Source organism: Limulus polyphemus, unplaced genomic scaffold (assembly GCF_000517525.1).
Source record: "Limulus polyphemus unplaced genomic scaffold, Limulus_polyphemus-2.1.2 Scaffold556, whole genome shotgun sequence".
NCBI lineage: Eukaryota > Metazoa > Arthropoda > Merostomata > Xiphosura > Limulidae > Limulus > Limulus polyphemus.
Window position 1 is genome coordinate 267,588 of NW_013666166.1, and position 10,095 is coordinate 277,682.

A 10,095-nucleotide genomic window follows, 5' to 3' on the forward strand; every position below is an offset into this window, starting at 1 on the left:
TTTTCTCTAGGCATCCCCTCTTCTCTATTTTATTCACCATTCCCTTGAATAAGTAAAAAATTTATCATAAATTACTCACTATCAGTAACAGGAAACTACATTTGTTTGTCCTAAATTTGCAACGTAAGTGATTTCTCTAATTATGCAATAGGAACGTAAGGCCTCATTGTGAATTCTGCCTTAGATACAGCTAATTTTATGGCATTTTTGTTATGTTTTATGACAGAGTGACTGCATTGGGAACTTTCTTTTGAGTGGTACATGACGTCCTGTCTTTACCCATTTAAGCTTTGGCTGTCATGTGCCACCGGTGGTGCACACTATGATTTAAGTAATAATAATCAAATTATCATAATATTTAATATTTTTCCTTTTTTTTCAGCCTAATCTTGTCATTTTTATAGCAGAATTATGAATATTTCACAATTTTATGGGCATAAAAAAGGGACATCAGATAAAATAATCCCTACTTTTGATGATAAATAATTCTATCCTTATTATATTACAGTCTTCATAACAGTTTTCTTTTTATGAAAAAAGTCTCAATTAGTGTTTGTTTTTTTGCTTCAGTTACTCACAACGAAAAATTTAATGCCAAACTCTAGATGTAATTTTAAAATAAAAAATTATTTAATCATGTAAATTTGTTTTATTTCAGTTGACTTTTCAACATGGCCTTTGTGCTCCACCAGTGGTACATGATGGAAGACGTGGCTTTATTATAGCCATTCGTATAAAATAAATGCTTCATATAGGACTTTGGAGATATGAAGTACAGTTATATATTATGGGTCCTGTGTACCATGGGTGGCTCGTGACGTCCAACAGAAAACATGCATATGTACCACTGGTGGTGCCCAGTGTCATTAAAGTGTTAAGGCTCATTACAGTATACATCTGATTCTATTTTATTTTATTGCTTTTTGCTCTTTGAATCATGCTTAACTAATAATCCTACCATATGAATTAAAAATCACTAGGTGAATAGTAACTTAAGCTACTGTAGTGAATGACACAATGCTCAACTACTCATGAATATACCTCATGGAGAACTATTATTATTATTTTTCATTATCTCACCTAATCTAACCTTATCTAAAATCTAATAAGTTCCTGATTTTTACATTTTATTTACTTTTATAACAATAAATAAAAAATACATGAAAAATAAGAAATGTACTACTTACCTTTGACCTCTTGTTTTTTAGCTGTTGGTTGCTGATGTTATTTAAGCTTACATTTTTATAATGATGGTACTAGTATACTAAATTTTTATTTTCTTAAGTAATGCACCTAAGAACACGGAATAGTAAAACACATAAAGGAAACAATGTCCTATAACTATTATTATTTAACTGGCTTTCTATCTATGGCATAAGAGACTTAAAATTATTATCTAATCTTCTCAATCTGAACACTGTAAGAGATACTTTTAAACTGAAAATGAAATAGATAATACTCTGTACTGAAAACAACTTAGCATTATACGTCACTTGAAAGATTAAAAATTTGCCTTTCTATTGGTTAGAAATGATATAATACTGTGATTGTTTGACACAATATTGTGTTCAACATGCTGCGATAGGTATTAGGTATCTTGATAATTTCTCAAAATACTTCAGAATTGTAGATTGTAATGCTTGGATAGAATGTAGACAAGAATTGATTCTTTTTAATGTATTGATACCAAGTAATGCTTGTTAAGTCATTTATGTTGGTAGGGTGTAATACAGGCTAAATTTGGGAGCAGTTACTAATTTTGGATGTAAAATTTTCAGTGTTCAAATTTGAAAAATCGTGTAATGAAAAAGTTAGTCCAGAAATCAAAACAATAACAAATAAAATATGAAAAAATGATAACAAAAACAAATAAAAATTATGCTTAGATTTTTTTATTTGCATCACTTCTTTTGGTATTTTATCTTATCCTTATAACCATCTGAGTAGCTGCACATAAATATAACATTATTTAAAAGTGTCTATTAGTTTTTTAACTTTGAGCACTTCCCCTATAATGCCCAGCTCAAATTCTTGACAAGTTTCTGCTGCTCAGAAACTGGCCTCATTTGAGCTTGATTACCACTTCCAAAATTAGTTTTCTATATTACCCTCTGGTTGTTTTTTACCCGGTGTTGATGTATGTTTGATGGACTTCTGTCAGTGACTTTTCTTGCATTGTTATTTCCTATATACATCTTTTTTTTTTTTTTACCTAGTGAAAATTGCTTTTCTATGTATTATATTTTCAAATTTTGTTATTTCAAATGATTCTCAGAGAAAACATGGAAAAAGAAATAAACTAGATTATCTATAAATTAGTAAAATGCCTTCAGAAACTTGTTGCTTTAGGTCTCAAGAAAGAAGATTGTAAGTAAGAATATGAAAAATATCTGATGTGCATGAAATTGTGATACTGAAAAACCTGTTAAAATTTACATTGCCATTAATTTGTTCATTGAGATAATAAAATTATATATATTAAGGATTTAATATACATATGGCTCTATCATAACAGAAAATGCTCTTCCTCAAATGCCAATTCAAAGTACAGTCATTATGAAAAATGTTGTAAGATCATTTATTCTGTAAGGCACTACAGACCATTAATATTTTGAATTATTAGGTGTGTAATTTGAAGTCGAGTAACTAAAGTAAAACCTACTCTGAATTATTTTCTTTAAAAATATGTTAATAACTTTAAATTTAACACTTTTTTTGGTGTGGTGATGTGAATGCTGAATAAAATTAAAACTTGCAAGAAGAGATTTGCATTTTAACTGAGCTATTTACATCTGTAAAACCTAAAGTTATTGAAGGAATTTGTTTTAAATTAGATGTTAAAAAGATGTCTAATTTTGATAATTTAGAAGAAGAAATTACAGCCACAGTCGTTCGAGGAGTAAGGAAAGACTATCTCATCATAGGAGAAGGAGCAAGTCTCGTAGCCAGAGCCAGGAACGCACCGAAAGATACCGCAGTAAAACGAAAAGTCGGACTCCTTCAAATTCAAGGTCTCGTTCTATGTATGTGTTTTCTCAGGTGACCAGTGAGAAAAACTTCTCTTTTTAGTGCTGAAATTAGTTTGGAATTTGCATAGTAGAAAACAAAAGGGGCAAATGCATTTAGTTCATAACATTCATTTATATGTATTGTTATGAGAGATTTTTTAATACTTTTTAAATAACATGGTGATTTGCAGTTGAAGATAGACATTTATTTCATTAATTGAAGATTTGTAGAGTCTACAGAAAAAGAGTGAGCTCCAATTATCACTGAATTTTTATTTGCTTGTTTCACAAACTCTTAGATGTGCAATATGTATGTAGAGTTTGTAGGTTGTAGGAGAAGTTGCAGTTCATCTTAATCAAAGTAGAGGCAATAGGTGAAGAGAAGAGTAAACTATGGGAAATGGCAGCAGGATTTGAAGAGGAGCTTAAGCTTTTACATGTAAGGGATACATCAGCTAACATTGACTTTCAGGAAGTTAGAAAGAATACTAATAGGGTTAAAAGTAGTGTAATTATTAGTTGTTATGAGCCTATTCTATTGAGCAACAGATTTCAGCCCAATGGCTTGTGCAGATGAAGAACTATTGTAGGGAAGGAAAACAAAAGGATCAGAGATGGATGTGGATGATAAACTTGAGTTTATAGTTATAGGTAATTCCTTGACAAAGAATGTGGGTAGGATAGTCTGTGGAGTAAATAGGAAGAAAAGAATTAAATGATGCTACCCAGAGGCACAGGTGGAGGGTATAACTGACAGAGCAGGAGATGTAATAGAGGGGGCTAACAATGATGCAGTTTTTGTTGTACATGTACGGGCTAACATTGTAGGGAATAGTAGGTCAGAGGATCTAATTAATAAGTACAAGGGGTTGATAAAGGAATTTAAAGGAAAGGGTCATAACTTAATTTTGTCAGGGATACTGCCCAGAATTAATTGTGGGGATGAAATTATAAGTAGGTAACTAGGGCTAAATACTAGGTTTATATTAATATGTAAGGATGAGCAGATTGGCTGGTTGGATCAGTTCAATGGAAGAAAGAAGCATTTTGGAATGGATGGTTTATATTTAAATAGAATAGGGGCTGGTTTGTTTGATAGGGCTATTAACTCAGCTGTAAGGGAAGTTTTAAACTAGGACTAGACAGTGGTGAGGGCCAGGATAAACTAAATGCAAAAAGAATAACAGGCAGAGAAGAGTAGCATAGGAAATGAATATAGAAATAGTTATAGGAGTAGGCTTAATTTTTACTGTTATAATGGTAGAAGTATCAGAAATAGATTACTTTAGAGCACTAGTAGCAGTACAGGATTTTGATATGATGGGAGTAACTGAAACATGGTTAAAAGTAGATGATTTTGATGACAGAAATTTATTTGAAATAAAGGGTTACAGGCTATTTAATAGGAATAGAGTACTAAAGAGGGGAGGGGGGGAGTAGCTTTATATGTAAAATGTGAGTTACATCCTGTTGAAGTTGGGGATGTCAAAGATAATAGCAAGGAGATTGATCCATTTGGGTTTCTATTTGCAGATATAAAGGGAAGAGGCTTTTAGTGGGAATTTTTTACAGATCACCAGATGATACTGATGAAATGAAAAAGAAACTTTACAATAAAATTAAGATTTCAGCTATTAATAAATTTATAATTATGGGTGATTTTAATTTCACGCATATAGATAGGGAAATGCTAGAGTCAGACCATGAGGGAGAAAGTTTTTTTTTAAACTGTTCAAGATGGCTTGCATCACCAATTAGTCAAGGAACCTACTAGAAACTGCTAGTTTAGATTTATTGTTAACTTTAGACATAGAAATGATAGAGAGGGTGGAAATTAGGGAAAATTTGGGTGCAGGTGATCATTTCTCTAATTAAGTTCAATGTTTTGCTACACATGGAGATAAGGAATGATGATATTTTGGTTACAAATTTCAAAAAAGCAAATTTTAAAGGGATGTGACCAGAATTTTCAGTTGTGAATTGTGCAGCAGAGTTACTTGGAAACACTGATTTGATGTGGAAAATGTTTTTCAATAAATTTCTAAATATTCAAGGTAAAGAAGGTAGTTGCAAGTAAAAAAACATAATAAATTTAAGGAATTTAAATTCATTGGTATGATGGGAGATTTAGAAAATTATAGAAGATCAAGAAAGTTGGTGAAACAGGAAATTAAGACATCAAAAAAATGTATGAGGAAAGGTTGGCTGAAAATGTAAAAATTAACAGTAAACATTTCTTTAAATACATTAAAGGTAAACAAAATGTTTGGATGGGGTAGGATCCTTTAGGGATGATAAAAGAAGGCTATTATCTGATGATTATGAGATGGCTGGGTTATTAAATTCTGCTTTTTCTTCGGTTTTTACTAACGAAGATTTAAGAAGTATTCCACATTTTGAACAGTTGATAGATGGAGGCATGATCAGACAATATGATTGCATTAATTCTGAGCCTGTTAAGAAAAAACTGGGAAGTTTAAAACATTATATGGTTTCTGGGCCAGATAATGTTTCCCCAAGGGTTTTGAAAGAGTTTAAGGATTGAAAAAGGGGCAGGTGCTAAAGGATTGGAAGTTAACAAATTGGATAGAAGAGTGGCTGGATGGAAGAAAGCAGAGGGTTGTTACAAATGGAGTTCAGTCAAACTGGATTAATGTAACAAGTTCGGTACCTTGGAGTTCAGTCTTAGAACCTTTGCTCTTTTTGATATACATTAATGAAGGAGTGGTCAATAAATTACTTAAATTTCCAGATGTTATTAAGGTCTTTGGTGTTGCTAGCTGTGAAGAGGATGCTGCTGTTTTATAAGAGGATTTAGATCATTTAGTAAATTGGGCAAATAAATGGCAGGTGGGTTTTAATTATAATAAGTGAAAGATAATGCATATTTGTTATCATAATTTGAATTATAAGTATAATTTGGATGGGAATAACCTTAACAGCGTCTTGAAAGAAAGGAATCTTGGTGTAATGGTTGATCAGTCTCTTAAGCCGTCGAAGCAGTGTGCTGTTGCTAGTGGCAGGGCAAATAGGATTTTAGATTGTATCTACAAATATGTTGAATACAAGTCTAAAGAGGTTATAATTTCATTGTATAGGTCACTGGTCAGGCCACATTTGGAGTATTGTGTTCAGTCTTGGGCTCCTCACCTTAGGAAGAACATTGAATTGTTGGAAAGGGTTCAGAGGAGGGTTACTAGAATGGTGCCAGGGATGGAGGGATTGCCATATGAGGAGAGGAGTAACTCTCTCGTATTGTTTTTTCTTGAAAAACAAATAGTTAGAGGGGGATATAATTGATGTGTTTAAGATTGTAAAGGGAATTGATAGTGATTTCGAAATATAATTTTCAGAACTTTTGACATTCTTGAAAGGTTTTACTTAATCAGTATGCTCATTGTTTTTTTGTTAATCATAAAAATATGTTAACTCTTTCATCACAGGCTCAGTACCTGGGATGGACCTCATAACCATTTTGTGCTTGTTGTAGTTTTCATGCCATAACTTTTTAATTAGTAAGCATGTGTTCATAAAATTTGGTGGATTATCAGTATACATTACAAGGCTTTCATACGCAAAAATTATATTTTTTTATTAATTATTAAGATTTGTTAAGCAGTGTTTTTCTCGTGCCTTTTTCTTTTTTGTATGTTGCCTCTCGAAGATGCAAAGTAATTTTCATTTTAAGATAAAATATTTTTATAACATGAAAACACAAATGTTTAGACTAAATAGCTTAGATAGCATAAAATTATACATTTATATGTATTTATTATTTTTATTATATTGACCTTTTAGCCATGCCTAGCTAACAATACAGAAGTTACAATGACACGGTGCATGTACACTTATGTTACCTTATCCAATAGTATAAAACTGACCTTTGGTCTTTACAAGGTGACCTGTCTTGACTGTGTTATATTGGACTTGTATTTTGTAAAATACAGTCACATTTCAATTATTATACATATATATGTATATACATTATTACTCTTTACAAATAAGTTCTTATTTTTCTTAAAACATAAAACAGTAAATAAAGAAGTAAAGCAAACAATTCTCTTCTAATTACAACCTTTGTACTTATTTGGTGCTTGTTGTAGGTTGCTAAGAGTTATAAAATTTTACAAATGGAGGATGTTAAACTAAATAAGAAATTAAATAATGTATAATACTAAAATTTGAATTATAATCTACAGTTCGATACTGACAAATTCATAAAATAGTAGTTCAATAAACTTTTGGATGCAAGTCAACAAATGCAATGACATGGCCTTTGACCCATGTGGAAAGGTTAAAAGGGTTTAATGATATATTTTATTTTTCTGCTTGAGCTCATTTATACAATTTTAAGTTATGTATATGTTAATGACAAACAATATTTTTTTATCTTTCTCCCAGTTGTAAGTCTGAAGGCTTATAATGCTAAAAACCTGGTCTAAATATCCATAGTTGGCACAACACAGATAGCCCATTGTGTGATTTTTGTGCTTAACAACAAACAAAATAAAACTAGTTATCTGACGTTTGTATTTATCTATGTACCCAGTAATCTTAGAAAAGTATAGCATCTTATAACTTATTGTCTTGACGAACAAGAACATTTTAAAGCAACTTTTTGCAGAAAGTATATTTAATGAACTGTGTTTAATTGTGGCACTACTGTTTTCAACAATAGATCTCGAGGAAAGCTTTGAAATATTTCCATTATAGTAAAATGTATTGAAAGTTATACAAAAATGACAAAGAATGAAACAGTGAATTAAATTTATTAAAAAAAAGCAGTTTCATTAAAATCAAGGTATTTACAGCCTTTAAATTTCTGATGAGTATTTAAACCGTTGACATCATTATAATTTATAGAATGATTTGCAAAGATGTGTGTTGAGTAGTGGTAGTTTTAATTTTTTATTTTTATATCCTAAACCCAAGAAAAATAATTTTTGGACTTTTTTATTGCATTTCTCCCTAAAAAAATTATGTTTTGCAAAGCTATTCAGCTTTCTTTTGAAATAGTATTATTTGATGATAAAAAAAGTAATAATTGGCAAACTTTTTAAGTCTCACCTGACAGGTTGAAGTAAAATGGTTCTCTGAGCATGAGCAGATCCAAACGAAAGTTTAGAAGCTCCAATTTTACTTTTATCCAAATTTTATGTCACACTAGAAACCAGTGTTTTTTAAGAATAAATGTATAATTGGGATGGAGCTTGCCTTAGCAACCACAAGGATAAATGGTAGAGGAAAATGCTGTGAAAGGACTACTATTTGATGATGGAGACTGAAAAATTGTATAAAAAGATCAGATTATGCAAGTATTTGATCACATAAAACTATATGATTTAATTAATTAGTAAGAAAATAACTTTTCAGTCACATTGTGGGAAATGTGAAAGTTAAGAAAATTTGGACATTTTGTTTTTAGATTTATAAAAATATGTAGTTTGCATTTGACTTTGTTCTTTTGTTACCATCTTTTTCTTCTTCTGCTGGACTTTTCAACCTCTCAGAAAGTCACTTTCAGCTCATCATTTCTATACCTACAATATTGAGGATTATCAAAACATTGTCTACTGTACAGTAAAATCTTGGTTTAGTAAATGTTTCAATACAGCAACCAGGTATTAAGCACTGAGTTGTTTGCTGCTTTGCAACCTACAAATGTGACATGAAGAGAACTTTATTGTCACAGTTAACAAAGATTTAAAATTATTGATTTGTTTTTCAAAGGATATGTTTGTACAAAGTTATTCATCGTGTTGATTTTCTAAAAAGTGTTAAAAACTGGTACAAGTATTTAAATGTTCATGACTTTTTTTTTTTTGAAAGGTATAATTGTTTCTCAGAATGTTTTTTTCAATTATTAATATAAAGTAATACGATTAATTTTTGTCTTTTGGGGGAATTCCTAGGTAAACAATTTATTAAAATGTCTTTCAAAAAAGTTTCAGTCAAAGATATCAATTTATAGGCTTGAATTTTTAACTACATAGAGAACGATATGAAGACCGCAGTAAGAGCAGGTCAGCTAGTAAGAGCCCTTCACCTTCTTCTGAAAATAAAAAACCCAAGAGCTGTATCCCAAGTGAAGAAAAAACACAAGACAACAGAGTATGCTTGATAGGTTTTAATAATTTTGATTGATTAATTAATCAAGTCTAATATCTCTAGATACCCAGTGCAAAAGTACTTTAGACGTGAAAGTTTTTTTTATAAAGTTTAATTATTTCTCACTTTTAGTATGTGTTACTACTATCAAAATATCATGATTAAAGGATGAGTTTCATTAGAATATGCTTGTTGATTTCATTAGAATTAGAAGAGACTTTTAGATTTCCATATCTTTATAGTTAATTATAGATACAATAGTGCTAAAAAATAAAGTACACCATAGTCGAGATTTCCTCTAATAGATTTATAATAATGTTTAGTGTATCCATTGAAAATATTATAATTGATTCTTGTGTACACTGGCAGGCCATATTATTAGGAAGTGTGTACCTTTTCAGACTTGGGCCTGATTTGAGCTGCACAAATTAAGCTATTCACATGATGTGTGAGACAGTCCCTGCAGCATTATAAATTACTGGGACAAGCACATTTGCTCATGTTTGGAAACACCTGGTTCGGACAACACAAATGGAGACTGTGGACGTGGAAGCATTATAAATTACTGGGACAAGCACATTTGCTCATGTTTGGAAACACCTGGTTCGGACAACACAAATGGAGACTGTGGACGTGGAAGATCCCCGGAGACGGTACTCGAAACCATATCGACTTCATCTTAATAAAGAAAGAGTTGGGAATGCAATGTTAACCTGCAAAGCTTTACCAGGGGCTGATTATAACAATAATCATAACCCAGTGCTTACTAAGATCAGAATAAAGCTGAAGAAGATGAAAAAGACAGTCAAAAATCCCAAGCTCAACCTGGCACTTCTGAAATCAAATCCAGCAATCAAGGCACATTTTGCAGTAGCAGTACAAAAGAAATTCAAGTTGCTAGAAGGATTAAAAGATGTTGAGAAACAGTAGGAATTGTTGAAAGAATCTATGAACCAATTGGCCATAGACACAATACCAC

At 31.2% G+C, this 10,095-nt stretch overlaps 1 pseudogene; it reads left to right on the forward strand.

Moving 5' to 3' along the window:
* Window positions 1-10,095, forward strand: part of LOC106459085 — a 36,452-nt pseudogene that overhangs the window by 21,014 nt on the left and 5,343 nt on the right.